This window comes from Aythya fuligula, chromosome Z (genome assembly GCF_009819795.1).
Source record: "Aythya fuligula isolate bAytFul2 chromosome Z, bAytFul2.pri, whole genome shotgun sequence".
Taxonomy (NCBI): Eukaryota; Metazoa; Chordata; class Aves; order Anseriformes; family Anatidae; genus Aythya; species Aythya fuligula.
The window spans coordinates 69,514,764-69,531,400 of NC_045593.1; positions in this window are offsets into that span (position 1 = coordinate 69,514,764).

The following is a 16,637-nucleotide window of genomic DNA, read 5'->3' on the forward strand; positions in this document are numbered from 1 at the left end:
GCTTTGTGATCTGCAAGTACCGCTGGCTTTAGATAACCATACTTCTGGATGTGACAGTGACATTTTGCCTAAGCAGAACATGACACTTGGGGAATATTTTGTTTGGTTGTTTTTTTTTGATGGATTTTTTTTTTTTTTCGATGGGGGTGGAGGTGTGCTTTTTTATTCCCCGAAAACAGAGATTGAGTGGGTTAAATTGCACGTTGAAATGATGGCCTTAAAATTTGCTGACACTTGATAACAGTGGTAGAAAGCCACCACGCTGTTCAAACATTGTCTGAAGACAAAGAACGAAGCTTTGCTTGCAAGGTCATGTGAAAACTTGAATTCACTTATTACTTCTGTTGTTGTAACATTTTAATAACTTTTAAAGTAATTTGTATATCATAAGCAGAATATTTAATACCAGATTAAACTAGGGTGCAGCATAATAGGATATGCTTCAAGGACTCCTTTCTCTCCAGGCTCTTGGGCTTTTTATGGATTGTAACATATAAGCCATGCATGACACTTGCTCTGCATACTTGTCCACGGAACCTCCCGCAGTGCTGAGATACTTGCAGGACAGCAGGTATCCCATTTTTTAATTATTATTATTTTTTAATTATTTTTCCCTTAAAGCCTGTTGAGACACGTGTCCTGTGTCGGGTAGCTCCCTCGAGGAGCATGCAGGCTGCAGAGCACTACCTTCTGCTTGTGCACCAGGGCACCAGCAGCACCCGGCTTGTCCTTCCCACAGCCCTGTTGAAACCCTCAAGCGCTGACACCCTCGGAGCTGGGTTAAGTGATTTTTAAAACTCTCAGCCAAAATGGAGAGCTTAATTCCTTCTGGTGAGTAGTTACTTACCAGCTGTGACCACAGAAATTTGCACTTCCTTGGCCTGTGCTGAAGGCTGTTGAAATCAGGGACACTTGTATTGGGGATCATCTTCAGCACTGCCTCTCTTTTTTTTTTTTTTTTCACTCTTTTTTTTTTTAAAAAAAAAAACTTTTGATTTTTTTTTTCTCTTTATTTTCTTTTTGGGGTGTTTTGGACCTGAAGATTTTGCTGAACCCTTGCACTGCAGGGGTGGGATCCTGCGGGGGCCGGGGGGGCTTGCTCTCTAAGCTGCCAGGCTATGGCCTTGACATTTCTTCCTAGGCCAGCAGCAGAGCAAAGTAAGAGCAGAGACTGTACTCACTAGGGAGACACCCAGCTGCCTTTCCAGCTTCATTTGGGAACGTGCTCATCCCCTTGAACACCGTTGCTGCCAGGCGTGCTGCTGCAGTTGTGCTGGGTGTGGAGCGAAGGCAGGCTTGCAGGGAGGCAGGCGTTCACTGCTGCCTTACAAACGTGGCTGCTTTTTGGCAAGTCAGGCTCCAGCGCTTGCAGACACAATGGGGTGCAGGAGGAGGCTGTGTTACAGGAGCCAGGTCAGACACCTGCCTGCAAAATCTTGGCACAGCTGCAGTCTGCACCAGTAGCTGAGGCATAGGCGAAGGCTTCTTTTTTATTTTATTTTATTATTTTATTCTTCCAAAGGTGCCTTACAAGCAGGGCCCCCCTCCCACAGGTGGCAGGCAGGTCAGCACCAAGCCTCACCAAAGCTCCACTGCAAATCCTGGGTCTCTGCGAGAGCACCTGGGTTTGGTCCTGAGCCTTTCGTGTGCTGGAAAGCTGGGACCTTCGGCTGTGGCTATGTCTGTCTGCTAACTGGCTATGCAAAGGGGCTACCTGCTGTATTTTAGTGTTTTCCTCGTTTGGTTGGCTGGTTGGTTTTTTAGTTCATTTGTTTCTCCTTGCCTATTGATTCTCTGGGGATTAGAAAAAGTCAGCGTAAGAGCTGCTTGCTCCGCTGTCTGCTGGAGTTGTGGAGCGTCGTGCAGGTGGTCCAAGCACGTGGTGGTTCTGGCTGTTACAATCAAAGCTCTCCATGGATGTGCCTTGAAAGAAGGGAGAGACGGAAACTGCAAAACCAGGAAACATGAAAACCATTTTCAGCACAGAGACGCCGGTGGTGCCAGAAGCTGCCGCTTGGTTTCTCTCCCAGCGCTGAAGCCTCAAGCCATGTCAGAGCCGAGGACGCTGCTTCCTTACCCTTCGGTGCTGAACCTTCGTGCCCAGATCTCACTGCCCCTACGTCAAGCTGCGCTGCTCGAACTGGTGAAACGCTCTGGCTTCCACCTGGCCGTGAGATCTTTCCCCCCGGGATACCCGGGGCCCTTTTCTACGCATGCTCGTCTGACACAGCAGTGCGTTTTGACTGGGCGGTGCTCTTTCCACTCCTGTCGCGACACTCAGAGCGATACCGTGCCTAACGGTTGAAACCTGCAACAAATAGCTGCAAGGGAAACGCTAATGCTCGGCTTCTCTGGGACTGCTGTTTGCTCGCTGGGATGAGAGAGAGGGTCCGGGCATGCAGCTTTCCCCCTGGATCTTGCTTGCCTACTGGACTGCTGCTCACGGGTCTCCCGCAGGTGGTTTTGCTTTTGCATTTTTATCATTTATTTACCAACGGGTGTATCGTCTGATGTTCCTCTTTACTGTTGGTGTCAAATAAAGTATTTTCAGTTACGGCGTTTGGCAGTGTCACTCTGACGAAGCGGGCTTCCCAGCCTGCTACCCTCAGGCTCCCCCAGCCTGAGTTTCTCCCCTGGCCCTTGCAAAAAATTTAATTGGAGGGGTGGAGCAGATCCCAGAGTGCCCAGGTGCCCCCAGAGGACCATATTTTGCCCAGCAGGCTTGGCTGGAGGTTTGGAAACAGGGGAATCATTGCTGGGAAAGCGATGCAGAAGCCTGCCTGCCTTACTTGGCACTTCCTCATGCAAGCGGTTTCCGCGGAGGAGATGATTCGACGCTTGGTATCTACAGGCGAAAAACGGTCCGAGAGAGGCAACGTGCTTTTCCCCTTCCTGCCGGTTCTGTCCCCAAAGCATCGAGCTTGGGTGGCCAAGGAGTGGGGGCAGTTTTGTGGTGGGAAGGAGCCCCGTGTGGAAACCTTGTCCCTTGGTGAAGGAAGCAGCTGAGAAGCCTCAGCAGGATTTCACCGTTTTCCCTGCTGGTGCTGCAAGGCCTCCCCGGCCAGAGCAGCATGTGACTGCAAAGGATCCCTTTATCCCTTTATCCTTCTGCTGTGAGAGCTAGCTCGCTCCAGCACAGCTTCCTTCCCCACCTCCAGCTCCACCTGCCTGGAGGGACAGGGATGGGTAACCAGAGATCTCATCCTTTGTGTCACGCTTGTTTACCCCGCTGCACCTTCCTGTTCTCCAGTCCATGGGGGGAAAAAAAATAAATAAATTAAAAAAAATCCCACAAACAAACAAACAAACAAGCATACAAAAACCATGAGGCTGTTGTTAGAAGGCAGGAAAGGACTTGGCTGAAGTTTTCTGACCCCTTTCACCCCCTTGGAAGGGGACTGAAGAGCATGTGCTTGCTGCCTGCCCGTGCTCTGTGTCTCAGCACAGCGGGGCTGACACTGGATCTGTTTTTATCTGCCTGCATCGTGCTGGCAGGGTGTCTGTGCCCTTCGGGTGATGCACCCACACAAGACCTCCTTTTATCTGCCTGAGCTGAGGCAGCAGCCCTGCTCCTGGGGCCTGTTTTCCTTTTCTGCCTGCCGCTCTCTGTATCACAACCAGGGAGGCAGATGTTAGTGCACAGAGACAAGACCAGCGTGGAGCCAGTGGTGAATGACTCCTGAAGCCAGGATTAGGTCCTGCAGTGAAGGAACCAAGCGGGCAGAGCACGGGACTGGGGTTCATCCCAAACTCAGGGGGCTCTTTTTGCCTTCCTGCCCTTCACAGGCTTGAAAACTGCCCCTGAGGAGGTGTGTTTAGTGATGTCCCTAACCGCAGTCACTGCGGTGTTTCACCAGGACAGCCAGCCAGCTTCAGCAAGCAGCCTGCCCGTGCTTCCCAAAGCCAACCAAGCCAGACCCCTGCTTCGTGTTCACCACTCCCAGCACCTGCCCAGCCACCAGAAGTGCAGGGAGGAGCGGTGAAGCTCTCCGTGGTGGGGTCCAGCTCGCCCAGAGCCGGCAGAGGGACACAGCCCGCGCCTGGGAGCATTGCCTCCAGCACGGAGGTGCTGGCTGCTGGCACCGGGATGCTGCAGTAAGAGCTTGCTGATTGATTTAATTTTTTAAATTTTTTTTTTCCTCCACCCTTCTCTGGAGAGGGAGAGAAATGGCTTGGTCAAAAAAAAATAAAATAAAATAAAATAAAATTGGCAGGCTCCCATGCAAAACGGAGATGGGCCAGGAAGTCCTCCCTGCAGTAGCACCCCACCTATCAAATGCCCCAGTTTTCTTTTTTTTTTTTTTTTTCCAAACCACAATCTGGAATAGAAAAAAAAAAAAAAATCAAATGGGAAACAAAACAAAACAAAAAATGGCATTTCTGTCCGATCTCCTTTCTGTGGGATATAGTGATGGCTCTTAGGGAAAAGCAGCGACGGGTCCTCACAGGGAGGAGCACCAAGGAGGTTTGGGGTCCCATCGTCACCCCTGGGGCAGGATGTGCTCCACCAGCACGTTGTCCCCAGTGACCTTGTCCTCCCAATCCCAGAGATCTGTAGCCCAACAAGGTCTGTGAGCCAGAGAGGAGAGCAGCACACCGCTCCTGCCACGTGCTGCTGCAGGTGCTCCCTACCCACGCTCCGTCCACACCAGCCTCAACATTTCTACTGCAACCCCTTGCAGAGCCAGAAAGCTGGCAGTGTATTTCCATCCAGCACGTAGATAAAAGAAGTAAGGCCAATGGAACAGCTGGCCACTAATCCAGGTGCCAGTCTGGCACGCAGAATCAACAAAGAGGCTGAAAACTTCTGTCGAAGTCAGCTGTGAGGCATGGTATGGCCAAACAAACTTGTTTTTCTCAGTTTTTCTTCCTTTTAGAAAAAAAAAAAAAAAAAAAAAAAAAAAAAAACAGGACGGGATTACTGCTTTGATCAAATAAAGGGAACAGGGTTTCAGTTACGTAATCAGGTTTCCTCAATGCATTTTTGATTTATCACCTGATGTTTTGGTAAGACCCATGCTTTATGCAAAAGAAACAGAGCTTAAAAAGCAGCTTGGTGACCTTTCGGGAAGCGGCTGTTACAAAATCTACGCGGAGTTTGCAGATGGCAGAGACGCGGTGGCAGAGCAAATAATAGCTCTCTGTTACAGGAGGCTCCGGGTCTGAATAAATCGCTGCAGCCTGATGAAATTAACTTTAACAAATAAATGACAGAAAGGCAGCCGGGGCCAACAACGCCAGATGTGAGCTCTGCCTCGCAGAGCGGGGCTGCTGGCAGGCCGAGGCGTGCCCGTGGGTAGCACCACGAGCTGGTTGTGCGGCAGCTGCTGGGGATAAGGCAGCCCCAGATGTGAGCAGGGGGGTGACGACACTCAAACAGAGGGATCCTGCTTCTGTGCACTTCTGCTTGGGGGCACACTGCAGCAAAAGGGGCGGCTCAGCCCTGTCCCTCAGTCCTTCAGGCAGCCAGGTCCCTGCTTTGCTCCTTTTTTTTTTTTTTTTTCTTTTTTTGCCTGACACCGGGCATGTCTCTGGGGATGTGCTATCGGCAGCTTTGCAGGTAATTTTGGCAGCTCCGTGTTGTGGCAGTCTGTAAACTGTCTGTGAACTAAAATTAAAAATTTGCTGTTTTAAGCCCTGGCACCCATTTTACCAGGGCAGAGTGTGCCGAGGGAGCTTGGCCGGGCAGTGAGATACATGTAAAACACCCGGCGTGCAGGATGTTTGAGCAGGGCAGGGCGGGCACAAGCTGGGACGGATCTTGTCCTCTGGGCAGATAGTTTCAGCCCAAAGGACTCACGCCTGTCCTTGTTAATCTCATCTTCCAGATCTCCGTGCTCAGGGCATCCCCCCCGTTTCTGGGTGCTCGCCCAGTGTGTGTCTGTCTGGATGCCACATCGCAGGCCTCAGGTGAGGCAGCCCCAGCCTGGGAAGTGGAAGCAGGCAGGCATCTGGTTTTCCCAAACCAGTTCTTCCTGAACTCCCAGCCCGGAGCTAAGCCGCTTTTTCCCCCTCTCCCTGGGAGGAAGGGAACAGACCCCATAAGCACCTCGGACGTTTTCCAGCAGGACATTTACGCAAGGCCCTCTGCAGCCTGCCAGGGCCGCACCACGTGGCCGGAGAGATGATGAACAGAGCGGGTCCCTGGGGACACGGGGGATCTTGGCAGCTTGGGGTGGGGAGGAAGGCAGATAAGCCCCTAAAATGCCTTCTGGGCTGGGGGGAAGGCAGGACAGCTGCGGGGCTTTTGGGGGAGATGCCCGAGAGACTGTGAAACACGAAGCTGGTGGGAAGCCCCCCAGCTGGCCCCCGGCAGGAGGAGCTGGCACACTGAGCAGCTGGGGAGTGGGAATGGAGCCACCCCAGCCCCACTGTGCTGCTGCTGCCCCCACATCTGCCCCACAGCCCCCCGCAGGGCTGCTGTGTCCCATCCCCAGCCGGCCGCCTGGAGCCACAGCCGGAGCTTGCAGGGCGCAGTTGTCAAGCCCTTATCTCTGTTGTGATTATTCTCCCCACCACCACCTCCCCTCCGCATTCCTCAAATAGCAACATTTGTTTTGGAAATTCCTCTCCTGAGCGGTTTCGGGCTTGAAATCTGGGAGGGAGCTGGTGCGGGATGGGGTCAGAGGTTGCGCTTGCCCTGGTGCTGCACAGCAGAGTCCCGGCGACGGCTGGTGCCCGCTGGGGTGGCTGAGGGACCAAAGGACATCGCCATCCTGTGCCCCAGCCCCACAGCCACCACGCACATGATGTACATTGAGTGTGTAGAGCCAAGCAGGGAAAGGGCTGCTGCCTGCTCACACATCTTTCACCCCCGGGCAGCTGCGCGGTGTCATCGGCCCCGGAGAGACGGCTGCAAACGAGGCACGCAGGGAACGTCCTGACCCGAAGCAGACGTGGCGGGGGAAAGGGTTTTTGGCACGGGACTGAGCAGCTGTGCTCCTAGCCCCAGCACGATGGCAGCTTGTGGGGCTGGGGAGCCCACCGGGGAGGTCTGTAGGGTACATTTCTGGGTGTCTTCCCCCCGGGGCTGTCGCACGTGGCAGGAGCCCAGGCAAACCCGGGGGGTGGCGGAGCGTGGTGGAAGGAAATGATGCCCTGCACAGCGGGGAAATCCTAGGGCAGAGGAAGCCCAAGTTGAGACATTTCTTGGGCAACATCCAGGAAGTAAATCTGCCTCGCTTCACTGCAAACAGGGAGTTTTAGCAAAAATATGGCGGGGCGGCTGACAAGGCCAGGGGGTGGTGGTTGTGCTGGGGAGAGGACCCTGGGACGTGCAAGCCCCAAGCACGGGCTCTGCCATCATTTGGGATGGCGGGCAGTGATGCCTTGGAGGATGGACGCAGGGCAGGCTTGTGGTCACTTGGGCTGGAGCCTGAGAGCAGCCCTGTGATGCGCCCTGAGGAGGAGCAGGACCTCCCTCGGAGGAGGCTCCTGTTCCAAGCAGACCAGTATTTACACAGCACTTACTGGTGGTGAAACGGAGCGCTTAGAGAAACGCCGGGGGACTTCCCCGCACCCCAGCAGTGTCGTTCGTCACCCAGACCTGCTGCCCAGGTGGGTGATTGGAAGCTGCTCACACAGCCTGTGTGAACTGAAACGTTCCGGCAGGAAACCCATTTTGCTGCACGTGTGGCTTTTCTTCCAAGCTGCGGGCTGCTTTGAATGCCAGAGAGGTTGACAGAGTTCGTGCTGCCGGTGTCACCGCGCTGTTTCTTGCTCCAGGCAGGGGCACAGCCTCTCTGCCTGCCTGTGCACAAGGAGGAACAGCGCCCAATCCCCTGCAGAAGCAGCGGGTAGGGCTTGCACCCCTGCTGCTACCAGCAGCCTGCAGCTCCCCACCGTGTCCTCCAGGTGGGTTTCCTGCAGGCACTCCCCATTTTGCAAAAAGGGATTCCCACATTTAGCTGGCAAAAAATAATAATAATAATAAATAAATAAAAGCTGATTCGATTCCCTCTTGGGCAGGCAGGCTGCCTGCTCCCAGGCCTGCTGCGTGTCCCCCACCCCGGGCAGCAGAGCCGAGGGGTCTGCAGGCTCCCCGCGCAGCGCAGCGCAGTGGCAGGGCGCTGCTGACTCACGCCTGCGGGTTGCTGGGGAAACTGCAGTCATCACCACTGGAATATGCTGTCGCACGCTCACTTCTGCAAACCCTGCACTGCCAGGCCCAGAAAAAGGGAAAAAAAAAAAAAAAAAAAAAAAAAAAAGCAGCCGCAGGAGTCCAAGCCCTTCGGTGGGAAGCGGTTCTCAGTCCCGCAGCGGTGCTGCAGGGAGAGACCCGCCCTGGCAGTGCTGTCTGCAAGGTGGGGGCCCTGTACCCACTGCCACCCCCCATGCGGGCCTTGCAGGGTGGGAGAGCAGCATCTGGGAGAACAAGGCAGATCTGACCTTCAGGAGGACGTTGTTCTCTGTCGGAGGACATTGGTTCTGCTCCAGGGCAGCCAGATCTGGGGCTGGGGTTAGCGTGCATAGAGCAGGGGGTGTGTTAGGGGCCTCCAGGGCTCCCTGCTCCCCCCACTCCCTGCTGGTATTGCCAGCTGGTTGTCTCGCCCTCACCGAACATCCGAAGGACTTGCCCTGTGGCAGGTCCCCCTGGGCCTGTGACTTGCCCAGCTGAGTCATTCCTTTCTTCTGGAGCACGGTGGTGACCACAGGCAGTGAGTCACCTGCGCCCTTCCACCGAGACGCAGGGCACGTCCCAGCAAGGGACAACCCCTTGGTCACCTCTCAGGGCAAACCTACCAGGGCAGAGGGCCTCCAGAGGGGCGTTGGTTCACCCTGGCGGTGTTCCCTTGAGAAACGAGAGGCTCCAGCTGATGCCAGGTGGCATTACATGTCGCTGCGTGGGGACGTGGCCACGGAGGAGAAGGGGCTGGAGAGGGCAAGCCAAGTTTCTGGGTGCCCACCCCAAGCCTCACCATGCCCCTCCGCACCCCACCACGGGCCCACCTCGACCCACCTGGGGACAGGAACCCAGCCCCTACAGCCACCCTGCGGACCCTCTCAGCCACCAGGCACAGCACCAGCATTTCTCCCTGCCACGTCTCCTGTCCTCCAGCTGAGCTCTGACTCATCAGAGCTTCCTTCCTCCCCAAAATTATTTATTGCATAAATAATGGCTGCTTTGGAGCAAGGCTAACAATGGACCGGGCAAGCCTGCCCCTCGGGGTGTGGAAGAGGGCCACATGTTTCTATCCCTCTTCCTCAAAAGCATCACCTGAAAACCTTGGTGTTTCTGACATGGGGGGGGGAGGATTCCCACCTGTCCCGCCCCTGTTTTGGGCTCTGTTTTCTGGGAGTCCTGGCTCAGTTCACCTCAGGCTCCCCGAGCTCTGCACAAGCAGATGCAGAGGCTGGATGTAAGTCATTCCTCACGCTGACTGCAAACCCCTGGTTGACTGAAATCCCTGAAAACAAGCACACATCTGTGTTCACATTCAAAGACAGAAACACTTTTCAGACCTGGTGCTAATAAAGGTTGCTGATCTGTGTTTGGGAGAAGAAGAGGAAAATGAAAGAGGAGAAAAGCAGAGGCGGCTCTCGAATAAGTGGATCTTTTAGTCATAAAATGCCTGGATAGCTCTTGAGTCCTCTTGGCTCTTCGAGCAGAGAGGAGACAGATGTTGCCGATGCTCCGCTGCTTTAGCTGCTGGTCCAAAATCTGTGCCTGGACCTGATTAAGCTGAAATCCTTCTCTTATATCTTCTCCAAAGTATTCCATCTATGGTCATGTAACGCGCTACACAAAGGAGACCAAAGAAGAAAAATCTTCCCCATTGTAACATTTCTGGATGAGGAACAAGTACCTATGGGAAAGAAATCAGGCCAAGGTCCTTGTTCTAAGACCAGGGTCTCCTATCTTCCATCCCCCCACCAGGCTGCTCATAACGGAGAGCAAATGCAAAAACCAGAACACAGGGAGAAATGTAATTAATTTGTTTTGGGATTTTGGGCTGGAAAAACAAAAACAGAAAGGGGTTCCTTTGTTAGCAAAGGCTGTGGCTTCTTTTGTGAGCAGCTTCCATGTGGTCGCTGGTTGCACATGAGTAAGTGATTATCCTGTTTCAAGTAACATCCAGGAAACCGAAAAAGCACCAGACATAATGGCACTGCAATGTCCTAACAAATCAAATTTCTAACCCCTGCTGTCAGAGTTTTAGCATTGCTGGGGCGACAGCACAAAATAAGGGCAGAGATCCTCCTTCAGGGGAGATGAGTGACTTCTGCTAAAGTGTAAGCCCGCAGGCTGCTGTAGCAGCAGCAGGGCTGCTCCGTCCCAACGCGGCACTGTGGCTGGAAACAGCCACCAGCACGGCCGGCACAGAGGGCACACGGCATGGCCAGGGACCCCGGGCCTCCAGGAGAGCATCACCCAGCGGAAGGAAAGTATGAAAGCAAGCTGGCAGAGAGCAGATGATGCCAAGAGGCTCCCATTTCGGCTGAGAAAGGAGCAGGCTGTGCTGCCTGACGCTGGCCCTTCGCATGTGCTGGGGGCGGGGGTCCTCAGAGGGAGTAGGAGAGGCGGTGCTGTCTGCACCGTGCCCCTCAGGTTCCCTGGCAAAGGAAAGATTTTACTGAAAGCAATAAAAAACAAAAATATTCAGGCTCAATCCACAACACAGGAGTCAACGGGAGTCAGATTATTTTTTTTTTGCCTGTAAATCCCTTGTGATGCTTACCAATAATAAGTTGACTGAGGAGTAGCACTACACACAGCAGGGGTGTCCCTGAGACACGACGCTGATGGCGATCTGGGCCAGCAATGGAGAAGCAACAGGGCTAATTCTTTGTGAAATACTTACCATAGCCATTCCTCCCGGCCTCTGACTGATGAATGCCATCACTGGATGCATTCCTTGAGCCCTGGGCAGGGTTTGTGAGAGGGGTGGTGGGGTGGAGCCCACGTGGCCCAGTGGGGCTGGCAGCGCGGGCAGGCTCTCCTCGGCACACACATCACACCAGGGGCACAAAACACTTCTTTAAAGCCAGCAGTGGGTCTCAGGAACCATCCCCAGACCCTTGGCCGAGCCCCTGGGGTGGAGCCGTGACCCAAGGCCTGGCCAACAAGCCCGAGCAGCTCGTGGTGGTTGAGAGGCTGAGAGCCTGGCCGTGGTGGGCGACCTGCCCTGTCAGCGCGAGCCAAGTCAGCACTTAGAGTCCACAGGTGACAAAGGGTCACCACAGGCGGATGCTGAGCACACGCCCAGGCAATTCTTGGGATACCAGCAGCACCAACCGGCCTGCTGAAGAGCACTGTCTCACGGGCTGGTGGCTCAAGAAGGACAGCTGAAGGACACGGCCACCCGCAGGGTGCTCCTCGCGACTGGCCAGCAGAGGAACAGCCCCCCTCGGGGCAGCTGAGGCAGAGACCCAGGTACCACGGGGAACAGCACGCCACGAGCTTCAAAATCCTTGGCATCCGACGTCCAGAGATCCCTAGGACGAAGAAAAGAAGATGGCCAACGCAGTGCTTCCTCACGGCTTCGGGAAAATCTCCACTGAGATCTCGTTTAGAGAAACGAGAACAAAAGCCAAGCACACCCGCAGCATCGCAGGGAAACTCAGGTTGAAAGGGACCTCTGGTGGTGCCTGTCTCCAAACCCTGCTCACAGAAAGGAGCACTTTGACAGCCTCCCAGCTCTCCAGCAGGACTCCTTTCTTCGTAGCACTGACACCAGACCCACGACCAGGGTGAGGCAGAGGAAGGCTGCCACCTGCCCACGCACCCGTGCCCCTCCTCGGCTACCTTTCACGTCACCCTGCCTTGCCCTGTCCGTAAAAACATCCCAAGATCACGACTTGGAAATGCACAACGGGCTGCAAGATGATCAACCCCACTCCACGTCCCCCAAAGAGTGTCGTTGTTCATTATTAGTCTCCAGTTACACAGAAATTAACCTTCTCACTGCATGCAGCCCTTAAAAGCGAAACACACACGTCAAATCTAACGCTGCCTGCGAACAACAGCCCCTTCAGCCCGATTTCTGATTTCACTTCTAACCCTGAAGTGGTTTTGACGTGAGTCAGATGTTAAAGTCACTCAGGCTGGCTGCGAGGGCTGGCTTTGGACCTGAAGCTGCGGTGTAGCCTTCCCCTCCAGCAGCACACTGTGCCACGTCCTGCTTTTAGACGGCCTCCCCTGCCCTGTATGCACCCAGAGAAGCGCCTGACTGTCCCTACACCACAAATCATTTATGACTTTAGAAAGCAGGCAGCTAAAGAAAATTGTGCAGGGGTGCCCGAGACGGCTGGTTTCATGCGCCCCAGGGCCCTGCACTGGTGAACAATTGCACAGGTAGCTCCTGCAGACACGTTTCTCGTGAGGAAACATTCCTCCTGGTGGGAGCAAGGCAGGGCTTTGGGAGAAAACAAGTGCATCAGCACACGCAACAAGCTCCAGGCAAGCCAGGGGTGCCAGCACCCAACATTCATGTGAACCAGAGCCCAGGCCCTCATCGCAGTGAGATCCGGGCCCTGTCCCTACAGCATGTGGCTAGATTTGGTCTGAAAGAGGATGTGAAACCTCCAGCTCAAAGGCTGCAGGTGGCCCATGAGCTAACGGAGGTGCAGAAAATCTCTGACCGCACTTGGGTTGTCCTTTCACCTCTCAAAAGGAGAAGTAAGAGTGGCTCCAGCTCTGACCAGGCTTGCACAGGAAAGCCACCTTCCAGGGAAGCAGCAGTTCCCACGGCTCTCCTGGGATGTCTGGAAAGCGTGGGGGCAATGCTGGGCAGCTCTCGGGACACCTCCAACAACCTCCCCCATCCGCAGAGCGCTGGCACTCTGCACAGCTGCCTGTCGGGAAGGTGGGCCCCATCACAAGAAAATGTGAATAAAGTAAAATAAAGTAAAATAAAGTAAAATAAAGTAAAATAAAGTAAAATAAAGTAAAATAAAATAAAATAAAATAAAATAAAATAAAATAAAATAAAATAAAATAAAATAAAAAATAAAAACATTTGCAGTTAATGTCTAACTGCAGGAGTGGCCACTCAGCGTTACCTTGGCAGGCTGGAGGAATGGGCCAGAAGAAACTCTGCCGGAAGGAGAGGCAAATGCAAAGGCCTGTCCCTGGGGCAACATATCCCCATAAACCAGTGCAGGCTCTGCTCAGAGGTGCACAAGAAGAGGACACACTGGGGGAAGCAGGTAGATGCTGCAGAAAGGGGAATTGCCAGCTGGGCCTGGGCTGGGAGCTGGGAGTTGGACTGCAGAGCTTTGGAGGTGCCTCCCTAGCGAGGCCTCTCCACAGCCCCGTGTTACGGAGGGAGGGAATGCAGTTGCCTCCCTTTGGAGATCTCGGCTGTGCTCCAGTCTGAGACATCCCAAATGCCTGGGGCAGATCCGAGACACTACGTGCCTCCTTCACCCCTCCTGGCCTGCTCTCCGGTGCTGGGTGTTGTTCCTGCATGGCCTGGCAGAGCTGTGTGTCCCAGCAGGCTTGTCTGGAAGAAAGGTCGGAGATCCCAGGGCTGAGCTGGAGCTGGCCTCCTCGCACCATGCAGTGCTGTGGAGCAAGGACTGGATACGATCTCCTTCCCAGGCAGCTGGGGAATTAATATGACTGCTGCAACTCACAGCCCCTTAAGACTCTTTCGGAGGTTTTCTCTGCTGCCTCTTCAAGTGCTATTTCTGCTTGTGCATTCAGGATTTTATTGATGCAGAGCAGTGACTGAGCAGGCAGAGGAACCTGATGAGAGAGGAAAATGACTGCAGGCATGTACTAAAGCATTCAGCTCTTCCAGCTGAAAGAGATTTCTGCCAAGCGATTTTATAAGGAATGAGGCATTTTACAGGAAAAGCAGGGCCTCTGCTCTCATTTCCTTTCCCCTCTTCTCCGTGAACTTCAAAGAAAAGAGGGGTCAAAACAGAGGCCAGGCAACTGGAACCGAGTTCCTGAGCCCTACAGCCTAATTAGTCCAAGCTATGTTTCATTGGCTCACTCTCAGAGACAGGCCTGAACTACAAATCCTCCCCACAGTGTCACCAAAGTTCAGACAGAGCCCTCCCCGATGCCCAGCAGAGGGGATAACACCGTCCCCCTGAGCTGCTGGCCACGCACCCCTCACGCAGCCCGGCCTGCAGCTTGCCTCACCAGCCGTGAGAAGCAAAGCTTGTTTCTATACAAATTTAATGAGCGCTTAGGACCGCATGCCAGTTTCGAGTCACAAGCCTCTCCCTGCAAGATGCAGGTCTCAGGGTTTTCTTTTTTTGGACCCATTAAAAATATTCTCAAGAACAGAGAGCCAGAAATGACACAGCCCGTCCCTCCTGCACAGTCACTCTCAAGACACTGGCCTCAGCAGGGTGCATCTTATTTTGAGACCACAGTAAGTGCACTTTGGCGGAAGGACTCATTTCCGGCCCTGTGGTCTGAAAGCTGAGAAAAGCAAAACCCCCACCAGATCGTAACTTGGAAAGCAGAGAAAGGACATCATTGTCGCAGCAAGTTCATGCGGCCCTCTGATGCTACAGCACTGCTCTCGGCCGTAGGGAACCAAGCCCTGCAGCTCGCAGGCTCACAAAACCAGGGCTGCAGGGAAAGCGAGGCCCTCCTGCTCCCCAGCCATCAGAGCAGGCTGGGACCAGCCAAAGGCACAGCTCACTGCTGGCTCGTCCCTCAAGCTGGTCTCCCAGGGAAGTGAGAGCAGGAGGAGTGCCGCAGAGGGCTGCACAGAGCACGGTACCGCCACCAAATCCCCCAGCTTACACAACTTCCAAGAAATGGCAGTGTTTGTCAAAGACATTGTTTGCAGACAAACTGTGACTGAGCTCTTATTTGCTGAGGAAAGCTGGCTACTTTTGAATCAGGAAGGATCTGCATGTTATTTTTTCAAACCTTCTGCCAAGAGTAGAGGTAAAGTTCTCGCTGTAATATTTCTGACTCCATGTCACATGCTCAGCTTTCACTTGAAAGAACCATTCTGGGGCTGACGATGTCTGGGGGTTCAACTCCCAGTTATACTGGGAGTCATTTGCACTGCCTGACTGCAGCAAGACTGTTTACCTCCTTTCGCATCTGTCTCTCAAGCCAGACGATAAATTCTGGATATTTTCTTTTCTCAAGTAACACGCTGCAAGAGCTGGCAGCCGGCGCCTGCTGCCTGCAAGGACTTCTGGAGGTCTCCAGACGATCCTCTCTCAGTGCAGCCCCGCTGCCAGCTCGAGATCAGGCTGGCTGCAGGGGCGTCTCGCCACAAAGCCTGCGTCAGGGAGCCCGCACAGCCCGAGGTGCACGGGGACCTCTTGCCAGACGAAGTTTGCTGAGAGCTGTGACCCGCCTCGCAGAGAGGTTTAGCTGCAGTGTCCATCCCTGTCTGCTGCCACCGTGGAAGGCAGGCCAGATGGCGGACACACCACCACCACCACCCAGCCTGATAGCACGCTCCTGTGCTGGCCTCACCATTCAGAAAGATGTCGGCCGGAGGGCTGTGGCAGCTAGGGATTAGGTGGCCTGTCTGTCTGTCTGTCTGTCCGTCTTTTTCTGCTCTGGGGCAGTAACACACGAGGGAGGGAGGGCAGGAAAGCATCAGCCATTCCAGCTGAATTCACCTACAGAATTGAGTCAGACTTCTGCGTGCTGCCAGCACAAAAATAGCTGCCATGTTTGGATTTTACAGCCTGATGTAATTCAGCGTGGCTGAACTACTGACAGACAACTGGCTTTGCTTTGTTACAGCCTCGACCAGGGCTGTTTTCAAAACAACTTTAAGCAGATATACATTCACCTGTCACTGAAAACAAACATGCCTGGCATGGTTAGCTGATAGCTCTCCACAGTAATCCCCACACCTCCATAACAGCAGCTACGACAAAAGAGCTGGGATAGCTGAGAGGACACAGCAGCATGCAAAACATTCACCCTGCGCCTCGCTCAGTATTTCTTCAACTTTATGCTATTGGATTACTTTTTTAAGCACTCTGGGGACAGAGACAGTGAAGAACAGCTTTCATTGGCAAAGGCAGGCAATTTCTCACACTGTTCTGTTTTCCATGGCTCATCCAGCAAATTGTGCACCAAGCCTAAACAAACAGCAAGGGACAAGCCTGTCTGAGAGGGGCTGACTACAGCAGATTTCACAAGCTCTTGTGCTGGCAGCCTGGTGCTGGTATCAGGCCCTTGCTGTGAGCGGGTGGGAAGTGCCCCACGCCGGGCAGATACGAGTGGCGAGACCCTCGTTGTGGCCAGCCACCCGTGCGAGGAGCTTCCTTCCTGGCAACTCCACCTAAGCCTACATGCAGCGAGGAGGGCAGAGTCAGCTTTGTTTGCCTTTTAGCATTAACCGGGGCTTCGGGACTTCTGGCCTTGGTCACAGTCCAAGCGAGCAGCATGGATGGACGCCCAGCCACCCTTTGTGTGTTTAGCACGGGCGCCTCATGTTCCCTCTCACCACTGGAGGGCTCTGCCCGGCACAGCAGCAGCATTTGTCAGCCCTTACAGTACTCCATAATTAAAGCAGTCAGGATATGCTAATGAGTCCCTTGCTAATGAAATACTGCCTTATGCAGCATTATAGTTTAGTGCGGGTTTAGCGGGTGACATTGGCGGTAGGGCGATCGTTGGACCAGATGATCTTGGAGATCTTTTCCAACCTTAACATTTGAGAACCAAGCTCTCTCTTGGTTGTCTCCAGGTT